This window comes from Puntigrus tetrazona, chromosome 6 (genome assembly GCF_018831695.1).
Source record: "Puntigrus tetrazona isolate hp1 chromosome 6, ASM1883169v1, whole genome shotgun sequence".
Taxonomy (NCBI): domain Eukaryota; kingdom Metazoa; phylum Chordata; class Actinopteri; order Cypriniformes; family Cyprinidae; genus Puntigrus; species Puntigrus tetrazona.
The window spans coordinates 15,446,344-15,472,220 of record NC_056704.1 but is presented as its reverse complement, the minus strand read 5'-3'; the positions used below and the strand labels follow the sequence as shown (position 1 = coordinate 15,472,220).

General features: G+C 38.2%; 1 long non-coding RNA gene and 1 pseudogene across 1 annotated transcript; both read right to left on the bottom strand.

Moving 5' to 3' along the window:
* Positions 1-25,877, bottom strand: part of LOC122346858 — a 63,288-nt pseudogene that overhangs the window by 13,834 nt on the left and 23,577 nt on the right.
* LOC122346981 lies at positions 9,801-10,259 on the bottom strand. Its single transcript, XR_006251186.1, has 3 exons — positions 10,213-10,259; positions 9,947-10,024; positions 9,801-9,850 (listed from the first exon to the last, which is right to left on the bottom strand). It is a non-coding gene; the product is annotated as an uncharacterized LOC122346981 (long non-coding RNA).

The window sequence follows — 25,877 nt, the reverse complement described above, 5'->3', positions numbered from 1 at the left end:
GCACAAACAAAACCAGACACATACTCGTTGGGGTCAGATATTGTTACAGACCAGGTGCCCAAACCTGCTCCTGGAGGGCTGACTTCCTGTAGAGTTTAGCTCCAAAGTGCCCCAATAGATCTTTTAGTATTCCTCAAGACCTTGATTAGCTGGTTGAGGAGAGGTTAATTGCGATTGGAACTACAGTCTGCAGAAAAGTGGTCCTCCAGGAGCAGAATTAGACACCACTGCTATAGACTGAGGCCCGGGGATCTTACCGGTAGGTTCTGTAGCAGGAGATTCAATCGGAGGGGGGGAAGTCGGCACATTCTTAGGCGGAAGCGGAGGCAGAGCTGCAATGACATTAGTGCGGCTGAGACAAGCTCTTACATACACCCCCACCCCCATAGGCCACACCTCCATGCCCCACAGCACCATGCAAAGGCAAGGTCTCATTCAGGTAGTCAGGGACAACAGAAAAGGACTGTGGCATGGGATGAATAGCTCAGACTCTATGATAACACTTCACTCTTTGTGACCTAGTAATGCTATCATGCTATTTTTATTTTTTTAGGTTGTTACATATTTTTATGGTAATATATATTGTTTAGTATGCTTTTACTAGGGCTTGCAAAGACTAGTCAATTTTTAATGCTTGGAGGTCCAGAAAATTTGACTGAAAATAAAAATTACTAGAATGTTCAAAAATATTAAACATTAAATAAAAAAAATTAATATTCTTCACATCATACTATTACACACACAGATTGAAGCTTATATCATTAATACTAATATTTTGTTCTGCTTTCAGATAACTGGTCAGAAATCATTGCTAGTTTTTAACAATGGGGAATCTTGCTTTATATCATTATTAGGAAAAAAAGGAGATGCTAAAGCCAAGTTAATAAATATTATATTTGTATTATGCACTAACCACAAAAAATGTCTTTATAAAATCACGCTTAATATGTTAATATGAGCTGCCTCCCAGTTCAGCTGCATGTTATTATCATTGAAAAGTAACTTAAAATATTTAGAGTGCTTTGCATCATGTTAGCTGTGTTTAACAAACTTTGCAGCTGGCTGTCAGACCAGTCTTTGTCTCATTTTAAGATTAACACTCTCTCACTTCACAGTTGACTACTTTCCTAGATGACTAGTCATATATTTTTAAAAAGTAGTCGCAAAAACCTAGTACTGACACATTTATGTAAAAGTACATTTATAAATATATTACTTTTAGCAAGCACAACATTCCCTTAATTTAGCCATATGCATAAAAATAAACCCACACAGTGTCATTCTCCTTTTCTTTTAGGTTTAGGCTGACAAAAAAATAGGCCACATTGAGTAAACCGTTACCAAATGACAAGAGTACAAGATGAGCTGGATGACTCTAAGGATTCTGATTGTTTTTCTGGCTAATGACTTAGAAATTAGTAGGTTAATGGAGACTGCCAAAGGGAAAGTTATTAAAATAAAAATTCAGAGGCAATCATGATTTTTCCACTCAGACAACCGCTCACCGCTTTGGAACGTATGGGTTTATGATACCAGGATGATGGCAATCCATGCCACACAAGCAATGACTTACTTCCTGTAGGAAAAGGTCTTGCCAGAGAGGAGTCTAGGTGTTGCTCAGGCAGGGGTGCACCCCAAACCTCAGGTTCCTCTATCACCACTAATTTATGGAAGAGGACATGATACACAGTCGATGGTGGAGCAAAATTAACAACTGCGTGACTCACAGAGAGGAAGGAATCACCATGAAACACTTATCTGTCCCTATTTCTGTAATAAATGGCCTATGAGTGTAATTGATTTCATTTCAACTGCTGCAAATGGAATTGAGTGGGAGTCAAAACAACTACTGAGCACTAATAAATGTTCTGTTCTGTAGTTGAGATTACAGAAATCTATTATAGAAGCATACAAACAAACAGTATTTGGAAAAAGAAGTGTCATCTTTAAACCCTCTGTGAGTCCCTTGAAGACAAAAAACTGTATATGACACAGAAAAATGAATTTTTGTTCAAGTGAATGAAGTGAACATAAAGAATCTGGGTTGTGATCAGGTTCAATTGAATTGTGAGTGTTTTATTTCAGTGATAAGCAGCACTAAAGGGTAAAGATATGGTTATAAACAGTACCTTCACTGGTCTTCTGCTCATCAAAGGCTGTCTCCAGCGGAGGGCCGAATAAGGCTGTTGCATCCTCTGGCACTGGAGATTTCTTATTACTGAAATGATGGAGAATTAAGCCAGATTTGCATGACTCATCCACACAGATGCACACTAGTCACATCCAGGCTGCAACTCTCCAATTTTATAATATAATCCAGTTAACTCATTTAACAAATGTTTAAAAGATTTACACACTATACTAAATTGTAACAACCAGGGTTATATTCCATATAACCACACTTGGTAACACTACAATTTTTATATTAGGACCGATTCTCTCTATTAACTAGTTGATTATTAGCATGCCCATTGTTAACATATTGGCTGTTTATTAGTGCTTATAAAGCACATATTTTGCATTCCACATCCCCACAACATTTCTAATTATTAATTAAGATTTTTGAGGCAAATGTCATAGTTAATAGATTATTAATAGCAGGAACTGGACCTTACAGTAAAGAGACACACTTTTTAAAATGCAAATGTAAAATGTTTTGTATTCTGCTATTTAGTTTTGTTATTATTTTAGTTCCAGCACAAATTGGTCAAATTCACAACGACACAGTATACTATAGTATAAATATTTACCACTACAATTAGCATTAAAATGAACACTGTCAAACGATTAATTGTGATTAACTGCAGACAAAACAAATGTGTTTGTTCTGTGTATATTTATCATGAATATATAAATACACACTAATGCAATATGTATATTGAAAATATTTACATGTATTTACATGTTTACATTTATATCCACATAAATATATTTAATATATAAACATAACATGTGCATGTTTATATATATATGTAACCTACTAGAATATAATTCTGGAGTGTTGTGGGTTGACGTTTCTTCATTTAGAGTTTGTTTCATTCAGTCTCATTCAGAACTGAAATATTAATGAGTCTAACATTTGTTTATACTGAGTCACAAAATATGTGTGCTTGTGTCTTTAAGAATGCCAGGTTTGGTATTAACATTGATTGGGGGTGCACAGGTGAAGAAACTTGCTTTTGCCCTACATGTTAGGATGAATTTTATTTCATTGGGTAGTATGTGTTAAGTCCCGCCCTCTCGGGTAAAATAAGGGATGTGAGTGGTTAATAAGGAGAGAAGAGATGTGCCGCAAAGTATAGAACTGATTGGAGAAATTTGAGCTGAAAATACTGGAGGAAATACAGTAAATTAATTGATAAATCATCCAATTAATACGTTTAAGTGTATATAGTGCGTGTGTATACACAAGTTATTTACTTTATTGTGTTGTTTATGTTCCATGTTCGCTTTTTCCGTTACGGCGGTCACGCTCATTCCACTCGTTTTGAGTGCTGAGACAGACGGTGTTTAAAGTGTGTTTTTGATAATAACTTTCAAACGAGGACAGAAGGACTGAGATTTTGGACGTTTCGTCGTGTAATTGTCCCGAAGGAAACCAGATAGCGCTCCAGATCACCGCGAGGTCTGGGGTTCCTCTGGCTGCGTTGGAGTGTGACCCACATCGGCCACCGGGGACGGCGCAGTACGAGGATCTGCAGGAGGCCTACCAGGAGTTTCCGCGATCGTATCACAGTTCAAAAAGAATCCAGGTACACTGGTTTTCATTTGTTTGCTGCTCAGAGAGTGAAGAGGCCAGTTTTTTCTGTTTCCACGGCCACCACGCACCCAAGCGATGATTCAGGCCTGCTTCGTGTGGGTTATAAGAGTGTGTGTGTGTGTGTGTGTGTGGGCCCACGGTGTTTATTATCAATTCATACAGAGTTATTCAGCGCTTTTTAGGTTTGTGAGTATTCATAGTGTTATTTTTACACAAAAATCACATTACAGTATACATTTTATTACCAGTGTGTTGATTATCTCAGTTAACTCAAAGTGTATTTGATACGGAGCTCACTTCCCTTATCCAGTCATTTGTGACATTTCCCTTTCTGGGGGTAACTTGGTATCCAATTTGAGATCATCTTGGTGGTGTGAATACTACTTGATAGTATTATAGTATTACTGTTTAATTCTACTTGAAAGTTAATCTATTTCTAACTCTTTCAATTTACTGGAATTAAATTCTGTTTATTTTCTTCTACTTCAAGTGTTTTATTTATTCTAAAGAGTTTATTCTTGATCAGTCAAACTGTGAGTATATATCTTATTCTGATTAACTGTCTAAAAGAAAAGTATATAGTTCAGTGACGTCAGAGGGGCCTTTTTAATACACCATCTCTTAGGCATTAGTTTATTGAACCTGGTGCTGCTCCTTACTAAGCCATTATAAAAGGAGGTAGGGGGCGCTACATAAATTGGGGGCTCGTCCGGGATCTCCTCTGGTAAGTCACTGAAGAATTCCTGAAAAGAAAAAGACAGGTCAAACCAGCCAAGCTCAAGCACATCTTGCCACCTCATTTTAAGTAACCGAGAAGTGAATAAACAGTCATCATGGCTCTGAGAAAAGACCCCTACCTGCAAGCAGAGTTAATCAGCTGGTGCAAAGATGTTGGTGTTGATGAGGGTCATGCTTTAATGTTGAGTAATGTACCTGTACACACAGAAGTGGCTAAGATGGAAGAGACTTTGGAAACCATAAAAGCCCTAGGAAGAGTTCGTGTCAGAGACACAAGAGAAGGACCTACCTCACGATTTGTCTTTGCGTTGTGTGAGTGCAGACAAGCCATTGACACCACACACCTACCTCCAGAAGTGTCACCTGGAGAAAATAAAGAGCCATGGACCATCACAGCAGTCCAACCAAGAGAATCCGTACCTGACACTGCCTCTGGAGATTTTACTGAGAAACTTGCTAAGTTCCTGATGAAAGAAGGTAAATCACTCAGTGACGTACAAACTTTGTTTACTCCCCGCAGCACAACTGACAGTTCCCCTGAGTCCATCATACGTGCCATGGGTGAGGTCCTGGAAAAGACTGTAAAGCAACCCAGTGATGCCAATGCATACCGACGCCTGCATGACGTTTTCAGCCATAGTTCCTACCCCCAGGAGAGGAGAATATGGAAACCTGGATTGAACAAGCAAGGCTTATGATAACGGAGGTGAGTGCTCTGAAAAGAAAAACGACGACGAATTGTAGAAAGCCTGAAGGGACCTGCTCTGGAGATCATAAGAGCTGTCCGGTTTTCAGATCCTGAGGCGAGTGCCCTGCAGTACTTGGAAGCATTAGAGAGCACATTCGCACCTCCGAGTCTGGTGAGGACTTGTATTTCAAGTTTCGTCTCATGCGTCAGAACACTGGAGAGACCCTCTCTGAATTCCTGCGAAGGATAGAAAAGATGCTCAACAAAGTTGTAGAACGTGATGGATTAACTCCAGGACTAGTGGATAAAGTACGAATTGAACAGTTAGTTCGAGGGGCCGTGAATTCCGACATGATGTTGCTCCAGCTACGGCTAAGAGAAAGAAAAAATCACCCACCTTCTTTTCTTAGTCTACTGAAGGAGATACGGGAGGCAGAGGAGAGTGAGGCATCTCGCCACAGGATGTCTGTTAAAGCCAAAGCTATACATTTTCATGAAGAAGAGAGAACCAGCACCTCTGTCATCCAAGAACTCAAGGCTGAGATTCAAGAGTTAAGAACACAGATATGTGGAGGTGAGTCCAAAACAGTGTCTACTTCATCCCTTGTAATTAAACCAAAAGAAAAACAGATAAAGAATGAAACAACTGACAATGCTGAAGTCCAAGAGTTAAGAAAACAGATCGAAAATTTGCAGCAGCAGTTGACCATTATGAGTGTTAGCTCTACTTACCTCTCACATCAAGTTCCCGAGAGGCAGCCAAAACCTTCCACTTCGTACATGTCCCTGAAAGGCAAAGTAACAAGAACAAGAGATGATTATTTCTGCTACAGATGTGGGGAGGACGGACATATTGCGACAAAAATGTCAAGCTCCACCAAATTCTGATCAAGTAATTCAAAAGCTCATTCGTTCTTCAAGACAAGCAAAGAGTGAGAAGTATGAGACTAGCGACAACAGCAGAAAAGCCCAGAACCAAGCCTGTTTCTCCAAAAAGAGTCAGACAGACATCAGTGAGTCCAGCAGTCTTCCCAAAGGCCTAGTTGGACCGGCATCTACTGTGGAAGTGAAGCTTAATGGACATGTATGTCAAGCCCTGTTAGATACCGGATCACAGGTGACGATCGTGTTTTGACAGCTGGTTTTCCAGGAATCTCGCTGATGTGCCCATTCACCCCCTGACTGGATTGTCAATATGGGGCCTCAGCTCATCCAATTACCCATACAAGGGGTATATAGTTGTCGATGTCACTTTCCCCTGTTTCTGTAACTGGAGTGGAAGAGTCACTGTCCATTCTGGCCCTCGTATGCCCTGATCCTCAAGGTCCTCCCAAGTGCCAGTTATAATTGGTACTAATGCCAGTTTCTTCAAACGTCTCACAGCTTTCAGTCATGATACTGAAGGATCTAGTGCTGCACATGTTTTGAGAATCCAGAGCAAACACCCTGCAATCCATCTGACTCGGAAGCAAGAGACGAAAACTCCTCTTGACAAGCCCGAAGGAAAGGTTTGTTGGACAGGACCTGGTAACTGTGTAGTTCCATCACGGGAGAAGTATGTGCTCTCTGTAAAATGGTGACTGAAAAGCCTCTGGGAAAAGAGATCTTTGTGGTAGATTCCCTGAGGAAGACAGTCTTCCAGCTGGAACATTCATAACTCCTTTAGTACTTCCATCTTCAGCAGTAGATGGTAAAAATATCCAGGTCCTGATTCATAATGAAACATCTAAGGATATTTCTATCCCTGCAGGAACTGTAGTCGCCCATGTGTATCCCACTGACACGCCACAGTGCCTTCCGAATGCCACAACAGCTCCAAACAAATAGACCCAATGTTGTTTGATTTCAAGTAGTCATCTATTCCTGAGGCCTGGGAACATAGACTGCGCCAGAAGTTGTCTGAAAGAGGGATGTGTTCTCCACCAGTGAGTGGGACGTTGGGTTAGCCTGCGTGTGTCGAGCATCACATCAGACTGCGAGACAACAAACCATTCAGAGAGCGCTCTAGGCGCATTGCACCTGCGGACATTGAGGATGTCCGCCGCCACATTAAAGAACTGTTAGCAGCAGGAATCATCAAGGAGTCCAGGAGTCCTTATGCATCGCCCATAGTAGTTGCACGCAAGAAGAGTGGGGCAATCAGGATGTGCATTGACTACCGCACTCTAAACACTCGTGACAGTCCCTGATCAGTACACTACGCCGCGTATTGATGATGCCCTGGACTGTTTGGCAGGTAGTAAGTGGTTCTCCGTGCTGGACCTCCGCAGCGGATATTATCAAATAGCCATGGCGGACGAAGATAAAGAGAAGACAGCATTTATATGCCCTCTTGGTTTCTTTCAGTTTGAACGGATGCCGCAAGGGGATTACTGGAGCTCCAGCCACATTCCAGCGGCTAATGGAGAAAGCCGTTGGTGACATGCACCTCCTCCAGGTAATAGTCTACCTCGATGACATCATCGTATTCGGACGCACACTTGAAGAGCACGAAGAGAGGCTATTAAAAGTCCTGGACCGTCTGCAGGAGTGTGGCCTGAAAGTCTCGATTGACAAGTGTCAGTTTTGCCAGTCACAAGTTCGTTATGTGGGCCACATTGTGTCAGATGCTGGAGTATCACCAGACCCAGCCAAGATTGAAGCCATAACATGCTGGAAAATGCCCACTGACCTAAAGTCACTGAGATCTTTCCTGGGGTTTTGTGGGTTTTATCGGCGCTTCATAAAGGGTTATTCAGCCATTGTGAGGCCATTGACTGAACTCACCAAAGGGTATCCACCAACATCTGGTCACAAGAAGAAGGAAAAGGATGGAACGGTACTTCAAGGAATCCAAACCTTTGGAAAGCGCTGGGATGACACGTGTACCACAGCTTTTAACAAAATCATCCACTGCCTCACACATGCCCCTGTGTGCTCGCCGCAGACCCCACCAAGCCTTACGTACTACACGTGGATGCCAGCATGAACGGTATAGGAGCTGTCCTGAATCAGGAACATCCTGAAGGGCTCAGGCCAGTAGCCTATGCAAGCAGGAAGCTGAGCGACTCAGAGGGACGTTACCCAGTTCATCAGCTGGAGTTTTTGGCGCTGAAGTGGGCGGTGGTGGACAAGTTCCACGATTATCTATACGGAGCCCAGTTCACGGTAATGACAGACAACAATCCACTGACTTATGTGTTGTCTAGTGCTAAACTGAACGCCACGGGTCATCGCTGGTTAGCTGCTTTGGCTACCTATAATTTTAGTTTAAAGTATAAACCTGGGCGCCATAACATTGATGCAGATATCCTTTCTCGTTACCCCTGGGAACCAACCGAGTCTGAATGGAAGGAAATACCCAATTCGGCAGTAAGAGCCATCTGCCAGTTAACAGTTGTTTCAGAGAGTGACGAGTCATCATTCAGACTGGTGGATCATTTATGTGTCCCTCCTCAGAGTATTCCAGAGGCATTTGCTTGTCCCACAGCATTGAGTCTGGGTCATATGAAACAACTGACCAATGAAGAGTTAAGGAAAGCGCAAGAGGAGGATCCTGTAATCCGTGAAGTGAAGTACGAAGTAGAGTCAGGGAAAATACTTACCGTTGCTAAGAGTTCCAATGCCACCGTTACTCTGCTACAGCGTCAAGGTCCTAAGTTGATGATCCAGAACCAGCTTCTACACCGCGTCACTAAAAGTTCCTGTGGGAGAGAAAAGAAACAACTTGTCTTACCTGAAAAGTACTGGTCCCAAGTTCTGCGGTCCTTGCATGATGATTCAGGCCATTTAGGAGTAGAGAAAACAACCGAACTCCTGAGAGATCGATTCTATTGGCCCCGAATGTCCACCTACATAGAGCAGTATGTTAAGAATTGTGGACGTTGTGTAACCAGAAAGACGATATCCAAGAAAGTTGCACCACTGCACCACCTGACCAGCTGTGGGCCATTCGATCTAGTATGCATTGACTTCTTGTCTATCGAGCCCGACTCAAAGGGTCTCAGTAACGTTCTCATTATAACTGATCATTTCACACGCTATGCCCAAGCATTTGTAGCTAAAGACCAAAAAGCTCTAACTGTTGCCAAGATATTGTGTGACAAATTCTTCATTCACTATGGCTTACCTTCCCGGATTCACTCCGATCAGGAAGAGATTTTGAGAGCGGTCTCATAAAAGAGCTCCTGAGTATGCTGGGAATCAGAAAATCTAGGACGCCTCCCTATCATCCACAAGGGGACCCCAGCCTGAGAGATTCAACAGAACACTACTTTCCATGCTTGGTACCCTGAATCCTGTAGAGAAAAGCAGATGGAGTCAACACATTAACAGTTTAGTACACGCTTACAACTGTACTAAGAACGAAGCAACTGGTTACTCACCGTACTATCTTATGTTCGGGAGAGAAGCTCGCTTGCCGGTGGATGTGTGTTTGGGACTTCACCTGATGGAAAAGGAGTTGGTAGCCATCGACAGTATGTCGAAAAGAATGAAAACAGAGTTACAGAAAGCGTATCAATTAGCAACGGAATCTTCCCAGAAAAGTCAACAGAAAAACAAACGGTTGTACGACAAGCAAGTAAAACACCAGACCTTAGCTGTCGGAGATCGTGTGTTGATACTGAAATCTGGCCTTGACAGGAAAGAACAAACTTGGTGACAAGTGGAATTCCATTCCCTACCTGGTGGTGGAAACGTTAAAAACTTACCTGTGTATCGCCTGAAACCTGAATCTGGTATGGGGAGTATGAGAATGTTACACCGAGACCATATCTTACCTGTTGGGGATGAAGTGAGGTTGTCCATTCCTGAAGACCCAAGAAAAGTTTCTGCGCCGCCAGAGACCAGGACAGGACCTGTGGAAAGAAAACAAAAGAAAGAGTTAAGAGGAGGAGGTGTGACACAAAGAGAATATGCACCCAGAACCGAGTCTGAAAGTGACGAGGATGATCTGTGTGTATTACTACTCAAACAGGGTAGAGAGACAACCCAGACCAGAGAGTGATGCACAAGATGGATCTGCGGTGGAGGACACGGCGTTTACCTTGGAGGTGAATTGGATGGACCTCATACAGAAGCTGCTGAGTTGATGTTCACTGAAGAGGTCCGTGGAGAACAACCAGATCAGAGTCCAGAAGAAAGAGAAGATCCTGGTTTAGAAGGGGGAGATCCCGGTACAGCTAATGCTGACAGAGAGGTAGCAGAGACTGTTTATTCCCGCCCCAAAAAGAAACCTAAGACCTGTAATCAAATTGAACTATGAAAGCTTGGGCCGGCCAACTAACCGACCTCTAACCCTGGTTCATAGAGGAATGATTATACATGTTGAGGGTGGAAAATCAGAAAAGAAACACTGTAGCACAGTGTGGTGTCACCCTATGGCACAGTGCATTCAATGTGCTCAGTTAAGTGTTCAGATGGAGCCCAGAGCTACAGTTAAAGTGTACAGTTAAGAAGTGATCTCATGGGGACATGAGATGTTTAGAAGGGGGAGTATGTAACCCACTAGAATATAATTCTGGAGTGTTGTGGGTTGACGTTTCTTCATTTAGAGTTTGTTTCATTCAGTCTCATTCAGAACTGAAATATTAATGAGTCTAACATTTGTTTATACTGAGTCACAAAATATGTGTGCTTGTGTCTTTAAGAATGCCAGGTTTGGTATTAACATTGATTGGGGGTGCACAGGTGAAGAAACTTGCTTTTGCCCTACATGTTAGGATGAATTTTATTTTCATTGGGTAGTATGTGTTAAGTCCCGCCCTCTCGGGTAAAATAAGGGATGTGAGTGGTTAATAAGGGAGAGAAGAGATGTGCCGCAAAGTATAGAACTGATTGGAGAAATTTGAGCTGAAAATACTGGAGGAAATACAGTAAATTAATTGATAAATCATCCAATTAATACGTTTAAGTGTATATAGTGCGTGTGTATACACAAGTTATTTACTTTATTGTGTTGTTTATGTTCCATGTTCGTTTTTTCCGTTACGGCGGTCACGTCATTCCACTCGTTTTGAGTGCTGAGACAGACGGTGTTTAAAGTGTGTTTTTGATAATAACTTTCAAACGAGGACAGAAGGACTGAGATTTTGGACGTTTCGTCGTGTAATTGTCCCGGCGAAACCAGATAGCGCTCCAGATCACCGCGAGGTCTGGGGTTCCTCTGGCTGCGTTGGAGTGTGACCCACATCGCCACCGGGACGGCGCAGTACGAGGATCTGCAGGAGGCCTACCAGGGAGTTTCCGCGATCGTATCACAGTTCAAAAAGAATCCAGGTACACTGGTTTTCATTTGTTTGCTGCTCAGGAGAGTGAAGAGGCCAGTTTTTCTGTTTCCACGGCCACTACGCACCCAAGCGATGATTCAGGCCTGCTTCGGTGTGGGTTATAAGAGTGTGTGTGTGTGTGTGTGTGGCCCACGGTGTTTATTATCAATTCATACAGAGTTATTCAGCGCTTTTAGGTTTGTGAGTATTCATAGTGTTATTTTTACACAAAAATCACATTACAGTATACATTTTATTACCAGTGTGTTGATTATCTCAGTTAACTCAAAGTGTATTTGATACGGAGCTCACTTCCTTTATCCAGTCATTTGTGACATTTCCTTTCTGGGGTAACTTGGTATCCAATTTGAGATCATCTTGGTGGTGTGAATACTACTTGATAGTATTATAGTATTACTGTTTAATTCTACTTGAAAGTTAATCTATTTCTAACTCTTTCAATTTACTGGAATTAAATTCTGTTTATTTTCTTCTACTTCAAGTGTTTTATTTATTCTAAAGAGTTTATTCTTGATCAGTCAAACTGTGAGTATATATCTTATTCTGATTAACTGTCTAAAAGAAAAGTATATAGTTCAGTGACGTCAGAGGGCCTTTTTAATACACCATCTCTTAGGCATTAGTTTATTGAACCTGGTGCTGCTCCTTACTAAGCCATTATAAAAGGAGGTAGGGGCGCTACATATATATATATATATATATATATATATATATATATATATATACACACACATCACACATATGTATGTTATGTAAACAAATACTTCTATTTTGGATGCGATAAATCACTATTAAATGTTAATTTTACCTGCACCTAAATGTCAACCTGAGTTTTAGACATTCACTTTGACTGTGGCATATCTGGCAGTTCTTTTTTTTTTGAGAAAGCACTAACAGTGTGAAGTTGAAAGATTAATTCAATCTGATCATCCAGCTTTGATTGAAAAATTATTTTTCTATAATTTTTAATCTTTTAATGTGCACATTTGTGGTCTTAACAAAATAATAAACAGGCAAAATGACAGTTTTGTGAAGTGTGTAAATGTGTATATAGATACCTAGCAGGCTCAGGAGGGTGGAGGTGCAGGTGTGTCGGGAAGGGGCAGGAGCAGGAGCAGGAGCAGGAGCAGGAGCAGGAGCAGGAGCAGGAGCAGGAGCAGGAGCAGGCGCTGGAACAGCACGTCTTGGTCGTGGCAATTTCTTCACCTGAAGTTAACAGCATGTTAAAATGAACACAAATAAACTGTACCGACTCATACACACGCAAGCAAACCTCTATATTCACATTTTAATTCCAGACAACTATTTAGTGTCAGATTTGAACCGCTTAGACATCAAACTCATAAACCAAAGAACAAAATGCATTATGTGTACTTACCGGATTTCTTTTAGCCAGCCCCTGAAACAAACAGAAGGCCAAAACATTCATAAGACTAAAAGCTCATCACACCATATCTCTCTATCAGTTAAGAAGAGTGCATTTTGGGTAAATTTAATCAAGGGAATGGTGAGTCAAATTCAGACAGAGACATTGCCTTGATGCCCTTTAAATTGCTGTTTCATAATGCATTCTACAGCTGACAGAAGAGCTGATTCCTATGAACAATCTTATCTGACTCAATGATGCATTAGAAACAAATAACACTGGCATCAGTGTTATTACATTAGGTTCTTCACGGTGGCTGTGAATTTCAAATATACGAACACAGCATTCTTTTTTTTTTTATCAAAATGGCATCCTTTGTACCAAATATGAAACGATATTCAAATGATTATACAGATAATAGCTATCATATTTAGATTAAGAACTTGCTTTAGGCAAGGCTCTAATACACAAAGACTACAAATCATAAAAAGGCATTAGTTTGATTTCCAAAGCAAGCATTTTTTGTAACATGGGAGCACACAAGTAAGCGGTACTTTTATTAACATTAGCCATTCAGTTAGCTAGAAACGACCAGCTGTGTAAAAGAGAACGTGGATAAAAGTGCTTATGTTAATGAACAGCGATGTCTATAAAGAGTAGTCATTATTGATAAAAATGATACCGATTCCGACATTTACATTTATATAAAGAATATCATCTCTCTATGCATCTATTCTAAAGTATACTCAAAATTCAAAAGTTCTGCTCTGTATAACTTTTTCAACTGAATAACAAAGTGGTTCTAGAACTTGGAAAACAGCAAAATTATGTTAGAAGACACTTACCGGGCTACGTCTCTGTGACCAGCAAAAAGGAAGAGAGAAGAGACACCTGGTCAGAAAGTGATAAATCAGTAATACAGACTTCGATCAAAAACAACCTCTGTTCCTAAATGTTTACCTTTATGATGTGTTTTAATAATGATTTTTATTTAACAATGTTTTCATTACAAAAAACCCAAGGAAGGCAATGGCAAAGTTAAATTAAGATTAAATAAAAAAATCTATCTGTTTATCATTTAAAATTATAATAAAGATGGTGGAAATATGGAACCGTGAAGATAACATTCATATCTCTATTAAGATCTCATCTTATGTTAGGTCTACTCTAAATAACTTGGAAATACTCTGCTTTAAAAGACACTTTTCCAGTTTTCAGCAATTCTTGATTATGGTATTCATGCGTCTATTGCCAACGCTGCACCTGTGCAGTGCTGCTTGTCTCAGCACTGTTTAGTCTTCAGAGGATCTAAATGCATAAAAAGTACGTACTGCGCACAAGTCACTTCAAAAAATGCTGTATGTCAAATTGTGGTCATGATACTAGACCAATTGTACAGTTATAATGCAAACTAAATGACATTGACATTCGCTCTAGCTGTGGACATCCGTTCCTGCTCACTCCAAGTTAACCCCATTTTTTCCTATTCCTTCATTCTTCATAGCTGGATTAAGTCCAGGAACAAGGGCTCTGAGTTCAGTCTGGCTTGTGAGTTCGCAGTGATTAGGCTGATGTACCAGTGGCAAAGTCTAATCCTATAGACTGTAAGTAATGGTCACCACCAATCGAAGCCAAAAGTAGACAAGCAGAAAGACTGGCATGCAACCAAACACTTAAATGGAAGAGTTAGGCAGATGACTAAGGCTGCCCACTCATTCAAATAATAAACACTTTAAAAATGATGAAGTTAAAACATGCACAAACACCAGATGCAAAAGAACACAATCAAAATTCCTAACCTTTTTGAGACTTCACTTTAACCAATCAGATTTGAATCTGTACCCATCTGTACAAACCAATCATAACCCACTGTGGGCATATGAGGCGCATTAGCTGGGTATGTTTTATTTGACCATTTTAGTTAACTAGTCTAGTTACGGTGTGTACTGCTTTATTTTTTTTAACACTGAATTAGGGTTCATAATCTAATTTGGTCACGTAGGTCTGCATCATGTCTTTTGTGTGAATTATTATTGAGACGAAAATGGCTCCATACTAGAGTCTATTGTTTGTTTCAGCACCTACTAGTCCATCCCTTAGCACCCTAACTGACCTAAGATCAGGTGTTAATGACTTATTAGCCACAGAGCATGCAACCTTCACCATGCCAAATGAGAAACGTGAGAAGATGTCACTCCAGAAGAGTAAGACAAAGTATAAACAGCTTACCGGACTATTCCTCTATATCAGCCAGTAGAAAGAAACAGACAGACAGGTAGAGAGACAGAAGAGGGAGCATGATCTACATTAGTATAGTGCTGGTAAGCATGCACAAACACATTACAGAAGAATTTGAGAGCAATGACATGGCAGAAATGTCTGCACACAGATCACAGTGTGATGCAACACTGTGCAAACCCATTTTGCCAATTTTTTGGTGTCAGCCACAGATATCGCCTCCAGCACAAAATATATCGCAGCTAATAAGCATATCAGCGAAATCTGGCAACAGATCAAGATCTTTTTGGGAAAAAAAAAAATAAACACATGCTTGTTTAAAAATTCAAATTATATTTCACCGCAGTCTTTTTTTAATTTTGATATTATCAGGAGACAGGGTGTAAGCTTTCACTGTTATGCTGATGACACTCAGCTCTATATTTATACTAAATTGAGAAACTAATGGAATGTATAGTCAATATAAAAAACTGGATGATGAGTTCTTAGTGCTAAATTCAGAAAAAACAGAGGTGTTAATTATCAAACCTAAAAACCCCACATGTAATAATCTACAACACTGTTTTACACTTGATGACTGCTCTGTCAATTCTTCTTCATTAATTAGGATAGCACAGTTTGATAGCACACCTAGGTTTTCCTTGTGTTTTCACCATCTAAAAACATATATAAATTCCAACCTATGCTCTCAACGTCGAATGCAGAAATGTTAATTCATGTGTTTAAGACCTTGAGGTTAGACTACTGTAATGCTTTTTTAAATGGTTGTTCTGCACGCTTGTTAAACAAATTAAAGCGGGTCCAAAAAGCAGCAGATAGAGTCCTACTAGAACCAGGAAGTATGACCTCGTTAGCCCAGTTCTGTTAACACTGCACTGGCTCCCTATCAAACATATACATTTTAAAATCCTGTTTATTACTTATGAAGCCCTGAATGGATTAGCTCCTCCCTACTTAAGCGAGCTCTTATCACATTATAGTCCTCCACGCACGCTGCGTTCTCAAAACTTATGACTTATACTTAGGATATTAAAATTGGTTGGGGGCAGCAGATCTTTCTTCTATTTAGCACCCAAACTCTGGAACAATCTACCTACCTATTTTCTATTTTAATCTGTAATTTATTCCGGTGACTGCAAAGCAGAATTTGCAGTCAGGAGACATGTGACAAGATCCTTAAAAAAAACCTCAATCTAATAATTTTTGTTGAAATCGTAAAATTTTGAATTCTTTGATGAAATGAAACATTCAAAAGACCACCATTTATTTGAAATAGAAATCTCTATTATGTAAAAAATTTGCACATTTAAAATTTAATTCCCATGGATTTAAAAAAGCAACATTAGGCTGAGCAAATGAAACATTTTTGTTGGTCACAGCTCCAGTCAACTCCTGCTTGCTGCATTTCTACATTCTGTTACCTAGCTTGGAATTAAGACTGTCGAATGATCAAACAAGATCTGAGCACGGAGCTTTTCCCATGCGTAGCTTTATTAACTCTTCCTGGATGACTGCCCATATACAAGAGGCTTAATAAAGAAGCAAACCTTATCAATAAAACATGAACACCAGCTGGAACACAGCACCTGGCGGGGAGGTGTGCTATATAAAGAACCCCCATGCCTTTGTGCTCTGTTCTTGCTCGACTATAACTCCACCGTTACATTTATCTCACCCAGCGTTCTGGATGGCTGGCTGGATGCAATATCTCTTCTCTGACTACACAGGTGAAGTACAGTAGAGAATACAACAAGCCGAATGTATTATCACTCTGCTCTTATACAATGAGAGCACATTCTCTATTGTAGAGCTTCTGTTGTTCAACCTTTGCTCACACTTTCTTCTGACGAGTATTCATGGTTAATCCATCACCATCGTTACACACATACGCACAGGTTGCCATGGCACAGGATGGGCATGTGACTGATATTTAATTCATGAGTAAGGAATGTCAGGCATTCCAATGCACTGAACAAAGTGAATTTCAATAATAAACATTTTTCAAAATTCAGAGTACAAGACATTAGGATGAATTCCCTAAAGAAATAACCATTAGTTACACATATTTTATGCACATTAGGACATATAATACAAGAATGATTTTTATGCAAAATGTGAATTACACTTTTATTAATTTATTTACATTTCCTGAATATGCAGCACTTTCCATTTATTTGAAAGGATTTAATACTTTTATTTAGCAAGGATAAAGCAACTGACCAAAATTAAACAATTATGATGTTACAGCATATTTACATTTTTAATAAAGGCAATTTTTTTTATTTTATACTGAATGAATCCTGAATGTATTGTTACTGTATAAATCTAAGCATTTAGCCCAAACTTTAAGGTGTACTAGATGCATATCATAAATATCACTTTCCTGCATGGAATCTAAACAACTTCATATTTGTGGTGCTTTCGTAGTTCTATTTTGCTTGAGCATCCTGTTTAGTCACATTAGTAACTTCCTTCTGCTCGAAGATATAGTTCCTTTACATAACACAACACTGCTAAAAAAGAAAAATAACTATTGAGATATCAGATCATTACTGTTACTTTATCATGGATTTAGGAAGCTATGGAACTATTTTATTCTACACATTTCACACCATGCACAATGCAATCAGTTCATGAAGCTAGCTAAATAAACTGCACTATTTTAGTAAATGTGCTCAAAGTTAAAAGTGGTTTGCATTCATTGAGCATAACGTGAGAGCAATTCATAAATGCGCAGATTCAAATTGAACTTTGGGAATAAGAGCTAATGAAAACCCCAGAAAAGATAATTACTTTGCGACAGCTAAAGACCAATCTGAGTGCCAATTAATTTTTGGAACAAGGCAGAACAAGAAACACCCCAGTAGGTGGTCCTGAGTTCTAGATCAGATCAAGATTGATTGAAAGCGCATTGACGGAATTACATGTATCAGCGCTTGTGAATAATTTAGAGAGCAAGTTCATCATGTGACGGGCTCTGGATGGCTGTGCTCAGTCTGTAGACCTGCCGCACCATGCACTGGAGTCATTGTGCCCAGTTTCCAAGCTGAATTATTGAGAGAGAACAGAGTGACACTTCAGTATGAGACTCCACCTGAAACTCCTACTCACTTTGACAGATAACAACAGTAAGTCAGATAAGACTCATCTGCGCTTTATATCTTATCTGAATGACTCCATCAGATGAACTTCAGATGACAAAAGTTTTTAAAAGTCAGTACTTCATTACAGAAAGTCTTTCTGAAATCTTTTATAACTGCACACACATCATATGAGCGAGATGTTCTCTATAATAATTAACTAATGAGTGAACAAATATTAAAATCATATGGTTGTTTAGGAAAATTGTATCAGTAAAAGCTGTATCTTCTGTCATCTGTAGTATGCTAATCAGGGCTATAGAAAATTTGGTTTGGGGTTGGTAATGTTTTTTGCTTACCAAGGCTGCAAAAATTACAGTAAAAATTAAATATTATTGCAATTTGTTAGAATAGGACAAAATTCGGTCGAGATACAACCATTTGAAAATCTGGAATCTGAGGGTGCAAAAAATCTAAATACTGAAAAATCTCCTTTAAAGTTGTCCAAATGAAGTTCCTAGCAATGCATATCACTAATCAAAAAGGTTTTGGATACAATAATTTTGATAATTAAGTTAATAATTTTGACCCATATAATATATTTTTATATATATATTACTGCTACAAATATACCCTGTGCAGTGACGTAAGGTTTTGTGATCCAGGGTCGCATATTTTAAAGTTATAAAAGTATTTTTCTCTTGTAATAGTACAGCTTAATTTTCAGGAAACATTACTCATCTTCATCATCACATCCTTCAGAAATGTTTCTCATACTGTATGCATATTATTAATGCTGAAAGCAGTGAATTCCTTGAATACAAATGTCAGAACAATAGCATTTATTTTGTAAAATTGTAAATTACTTTACTGCCACTTTTTGTCAAATGTAATGCTTCTTTGTTGAACAAAATAAAGTGTAGTTTACCTGTAATATTTATTTGTTAAATAAGTCTGTTTTGAGCCAGTGGAGAATGAATGCTGCCCACACAGACATATTCATCTCCTAAATGCTGTATATATAAGGCACACAAACCTAGACCTTCTTGCTCAAGGTACATCCTAGAAATTCATTTAAAGCTCATAAGAGCTTTATTTAACAGGATGCAGCTATGTTGACTGCTGAAATGTTTTAGTGAAATGGCAGGTAGGCGTTTTTGGACTATTAAAATGGCAGGCAGCTCTATCTGAATTTCTCACACTGCTCTCTCTAGAAACAGCCCCCACAGCCTGATGATAGCCTCATATTAAGCACACACTACAAGCAACAATCCACAAGAACAAGCAATTTGTACTGTAAGCCAAGTCTGGCTCGTGGCTTGTGTCATCATGTGACTATAAAATTGAGTTGACAAGGTTAATAAAGAACTTAAAGCACTTCCTCCATTTCATGAGCTTCCTTATACAGTGCAAATAAAATCTGTAACAGTGCAACAGACTGCTTCCTCTCCCTACTGACAGAAACACAAAGCACCAGTAAATTGGCTCTACAACATGCGCTGAGAGTTACAGTCAATATCAGAAAAGCCAGGTATTAGCAGGACGCAATAGGCTTATTCACAACACCACAGCAGAAGAATTAAAGTGTACATTCACTGTAGGGAATACTATATATCTACATTTAATATACATCTTTTGTAAAAGGGATGTAAAAATCAGTACAAATTAGAAAACCTTTAACACATAACATAACAGAGACTATTGCCATGTGATATATGTAAGTGTGAAAAGTCACAGGAAACAGCTTTGGATGCATGGGTAACATTGGTTGGACTCACCAGAGGCGAGGGAGACAGAGCTATGTTGCCTATGGAGGCTTTTAATTCATCTACCGAGGGAGTTGCAATGTTAGCGTCTGCTGGCAGCGGTCTGATTTTGATTTTAAACTTTTTGCGGTGGTCCTCCTCTTCCTCAGACTCACTTGAGGAGAAAAAGTGAGACTTTTCTTTGGGGGCTGGTGGAAGGCTGTTAAGGGACCAGTTGTGAATTATTACAACACAATCAGCATTTTTTAAAACTTAATGTAAAAAATATGTAAAGTCAAAAAAGCTGCGGTAGGTGAAAAAAAAGCTACAACATCAAAAAAAGCACTACAGCTTTGTTTTTTTCACAAAAAAAAAGAAAAGAAAATTCAATGATTCAAATTTTCGTAATTTTGGCAAAATGTAAGGATATCTCCCTCTTCCTCTTCTGGCCTGATGCTATATCCTTCATCATCTAACTCAGGCGAGTTCTGCAAAAGAAAAGAACTAAAGTCAGTCTTCATTACAGATGCGGTGGTATTTTGTTAATAGCTTAAATTAAATAGCCATTAATGTAGCAGGCTTGAACTGCCATGCCTTGCGGAGTATCATCAGGCTATTAAAAAAGATGTACTTACATATCTGTCCCAATCAATCTCCCCGTAGAAGCCATTTGGAGCACCGTTGGTCTTTTTCTGTGGCTGAGCAAATCAAAACACAACTTTAGTAACATCACTCAGATTCACTGATCTCTAGATTAGAACAGCTTAGCCTATTTAGGGGTGCCGCTGGAGGAATCTACAGGTGCTTAGTGAGTATTTGGTTCTAGTGTTAGACTTCAAGCTAGAGAACTATGCACTCTCTATGTTTTCTGTACCGATTCAGTCTCTTGGGACTCCTGAGCCATGGTCATCCATCATACAGAAAATAGAGACATCATTTGAATTATTACACTTTTTCTCCTTGTCAGAATATTTCTATTTCCAATAAGGATTTAAATAAAAAAATTACATTACAAAGCCATGCATAACATTTTACTGCTTTACATTTCATTGTAATTTTTGAGTTTGTGGATTGTAATTTTTGGGTGAACTATCCCTTTAATGCACTTGTCAAAACAACACAAGCAGTAAAAAGAGAAGTTAAAAAAGGGTTGAATATGGCAAAAATAATTATTAATAGTGTACCGCTTTAACTTAGTTTTTAACAATTGAAAAATATAAAAATATAGCTGTTACTTTTTTAAAATACTGAATGAAATTAACATTTTTATAAAGCATTGTAAGTAAATATTTCACTAACTGCTTTCAATATTTCGATAACTAAATTTCGCCACACAAACAATGCAAATGACTCAACTTTTGTTGAATCTAATCTGGGCTTATTTTATAAATAAATTACCCATAAAAATGTTTCATCAAATGAGAGATCTAGGGTTTTTTGCGTGTATGCATGTTTGTGTGTGTGCCGTATGTAGCTCTAATTAGCTCAGAATATTTAAATTAATAATTAAAAAAAAAACCCACAAAGAACGAAGTGAACTGAATACATACATTAACAATGCTAAACATTTGATTAATTATCAGCTATGTTAATCATCAACTTCATGAGCACTATTTAAAACAAACATTGATTTAAATTCCAAAATATTAATTCTGGCTCTTGAAAAGATTCTGTAAGTTAAGAGGCACTTACTCCACCATCTCTGTCTGGTGACCCCCTAAAAACAGGGAAAACAAAAGAAAGAGACAAAGAGAGAGACAGAGAGGTCTTTAATGCCCACTTAACATGCAAGCCTCTATTTTTCTCAACTCAAGCACAGAAGCAATTAGCCAGGCTTCGCTCTGAGGCACAGAAACACCTGTGCTATGGGCCCCAAACAGGCACGCGCTCTCAAAACAGGCATCATCTACATCACCATGAAGCACAAAACAGGGATTCATCAGCCTGCCTTTAGGAAGCACTGCTATTATAAGTTGTTCACGAATCCTGTAAGGTCTGATATATGAGATAATAGACAAGCAAATATTTGAATGGATCATTATTGAACCATTATTGAACCTTTACACAAAATCATATTCAGAAGCCCACATTAAGCCAAAATATGTAATTTAGTGCAGTTAATGACATTTATATGGCTATAAAGTAAGCTATAATTCTTACAACTTATAACTTATAATTATTGTCAATGAGAACTATATTAATACTACTGGCATATTAATACTAAATTGCATATAAATACCAGTTGTTACTCTTTATTTCCCAATAGTAGGTCTTAGTAAGATTATATTTAAAAGTGAATCACTATTAAAATAATCAAGCAAAAGTGTTCATCTTTAAATATAACTAACTATACGTGACGTTATTCTTTCTTTTACTTTATAAAAATCATTAAAGATTTAGCAGCAAAAAGATACAAGTATTACCTAAGGAGGCAATTCTACAATTACTCTAAAAAGGCATTTTACCAGCTAAAAAGTATAAACTATTAATCAGACATCAGAAGGACTAAGACTGTTTTTTTTCAGCAAGGTTTTGATCATTAGAAATTCATATAAAATTCTTATAGCAGGCTTTATAGATGGTATGTAAATCAGTGAAACTTACGTAGAGTCAGTGTCCTTTTCTTTCTTCCGTATCCCGAAGGCCTTCCTGGTGCGTTTTTTCAATCCTGTGGTGTGAAGAGATATTGTTAGTTCTCTGATTTGAAATGGCTCACAAACACACACTTTATCCTCACAGACGCATGGCATATGATGAATTTATAAATTAGTTTTAACTGTGGGTGTGTGTATTTGTGTGTGTGTGTGTGTGTGTGTGTGAATGTAAGTGGGTTGATGTTTGTAAAGAAAGAGTGCTGAAATGGCTTATGTCCAAAGTCCTTTGACATTTCAGATCAAAGAATGAACTGAATCTATTACTGAATCACACAAACAATTCGGTACAGAATTGATTTCAGCATCAACAACAAGAAAGCATTTGCATTAAACAATCAAGTTCCTCTCAACACTTCACTGTAGCCATAATCAGGTGCTTAAAGGAACATAGGTTCATTTTCTAACTCCCTTAGAGTTAAACAATTGAGTTTTACCAGTTTTGAAACCATTCATCTGATCTCCGGGTCTGGCGATAGCACAGATTTTCTAGTGGTGATTTTCTAAGCTGATATTACTAGAAACTACAGTATGTTCTAATATAACTAGGCACTGAATGGATTCAACAATGATAAAAATAAACTGCTGAACTCTAGGGGAGTTAAAAATGAGTCTATTTAAAAAAAAAAAGCGGTGTGTTCATTTAAATGTAAACCTTGTGTGTTTTGGACAGTATTAGTGCAATTAAACACAAAAGATGACTTAGTGCTGTAATCAGTCACTGTTTGACAGGCTTTTTAGTGTGCACACGTTTCAGATGTACATGCTCAGAAGAAAACATCACAGAACAACGAGCAAATGAAATGTTTAAACGCCAAGGCTTTAAAGTACAAGCAAATCATTTAATCCTGTGAGTTAACATTTGAATGTATTTCGTGATGTGCAGTATATCGATTTTAATAATGCACAATCAAAAAACATGATATTGCACAGCCTTACACTGGAGTAAAATTAAGCATGGTCCCACATAATTTAAATAGTCAAAACATCCTCAAACTCAGTGTACAGTAAATACCCATATAGTTACTTGGATATGAGGACATGATTGTGCAGCTATGGGGCCTGAAGGGCTCTGAGTCAGGCATTGATCCAGTCAAGCCTCTGCAGCGACAGGGAGCTCCAACATGGCGGATTGCATTATTGATCTTTACTAAATATTTCCTAACACATCCACAGACTCAAGCACTGCCGTCTGGCTGAGAGCAAAACCAGAGAGAGAATCTAATTCTCTAGACTTCAGAGAAAATTCCCAGACATTGCCTTCACACATCTACTTTTCTTTGCCTTACATGTTTCACTGTTTTTGACACATTTCTTCTAAGCAAGCGCTGCTTTGTCTAATTAAAAAACATGCCAATCAGTACAACTAAGGAGGAGCAGTTGTAATGGAAGTTCACAGTGGTGAGGATAAAAGGGGAAAATGGAAAAAGAGACTAAATTTAACAACATGAAACTGGCCAGTTTACTTTGGGGTTGTGCATGTAATGAAATCGACTATATTTAAATATACAAATCTCCAGAGGTAAAAGTGTTAGAGATCGATGTGAAAACAGAAGCTGAAAGCTTTATTTGCAGATCTGCTCTGTAAAGGGAATAAAACAGGTCAAGGCAGGACTTGAAAATGAACTTGATCCGGGGCTTTTGAACACCTGACTGTTAAATGAGCTTTTGAAACAGGCTTTTTATTAATTTGGGCAAGACTGCTTTTAGTTTTTCCACAGCTGCTATCCATTATTACGCTTGTCTTGTGTTTGTAATTTCAATAAATTGTAATAAACTGTTGCTAGAATAAAACATTAAAAATAAAAAAAGAAATTGCATTATAAATTGTTATATTAATTTGTATTTGGTCGCACTTTATTTAATGGTCAAATTCTCACTATATTAACAAACCATTTACTACAACTTTTGCCTCAATAAAATCCTAATTTGTTATACATTAAATGTTATTGGGTAAGATTAGGGATGTAGAATACAGTCATAGAATATGTGCTTTATATGTTAAATGGCTAATAAAAAGCTATATTAGCAGGTATGCTAATAAGCTACTATAGCTAATAGTGAGAACCGATCCCAATTCTAAAGCGTTTTATATATATATATATATATATATATATATATATATATATATATATATATATATATATATATATATTATTTTTTTTAATTTATTTATTTATTTTTTTCCTCAAAGGTCAAACTACTTAAAATAATAATTCTGTTTGTATACTATTTGCATCTCCTTGTATACCTGAAAATAATTACTGGTGAGTCAACTGTTTTAAATAATTTGTCTCTTGCAAATCTATTCTGAATATGAATCAGGCTTAGATATTTTTGAATTTAGTATTATGATTGCATTAAGTGGACTATTACATAATCAGGATCTTCTGGTAGAGTACGGTATAGGGGTATAATGCTACATAAGCAATCCAGCAGTTTTGCCTTTCAGGGTGAATAAATTAATAATATGTTTATATGCAAAGAGCTCTTGAAACAGGTTTGACACAAATAAGATTTTATGTAATTAGTGGTTAGTTTGTTTACACTATTTGAGATAGAAAATAACTGTTTTGTACTTAACAATATACTTAACTGTAATTCAGCATATAATAGGTGGTAATGCTTTCCAGATTTTCCGGCTCATAAAAGGGTCTAAATGTGTTGCAAACTTACAAATAAGAACAGTAGTGGCACCAAAATACAACGGTGACATCAAACGACATCAACATGATACTTTGAAATGTGTCACTTTGCAAAACATACTCAAAGGAGTAGCTTTTAAAGATCACATCTGCATCATCTATGGTTCACATGGATCAAGCACTTTAAGAATTTAAATCTGAACCTTGACATATCACCGTTTCACTTAAATCCACATACTGGCAAAGACAAAAGCAACTACAGTGTATATCAGTGCAGTCTGGGATGCATCCAACATGCTGCTAAAGCAGATTACAGTCGGCAAAAACACAAACTCCAGCGTGGTCACACTTTCCATATAAGCTAAACCCCATGAGATGGCTTAAGTCCATTTTTTGACAAGAGGGATTTCTAAACACAGCATAACACTAATTAATGGCTATGAAAATAATAGTCTTCAGTATGTAAGATAGAGACGGGAAGTGGTAACGTGATTACCACTAGCTAACTCATGAAGTGAAGGCCAAAGAAAATGACAGAGCTAACCGTCCACTTATGCAAACAGGAAAAGACAATACGGTATGTGAAAATAAAGATAGATAGTATTCATGACTTTAGAGACTACAGCAACCAAAAAAAAGTGGTGGTTAAAAGCAACAAAGATTAATTGTCAGAGAAAATGCTGGGGACACTGCAAGT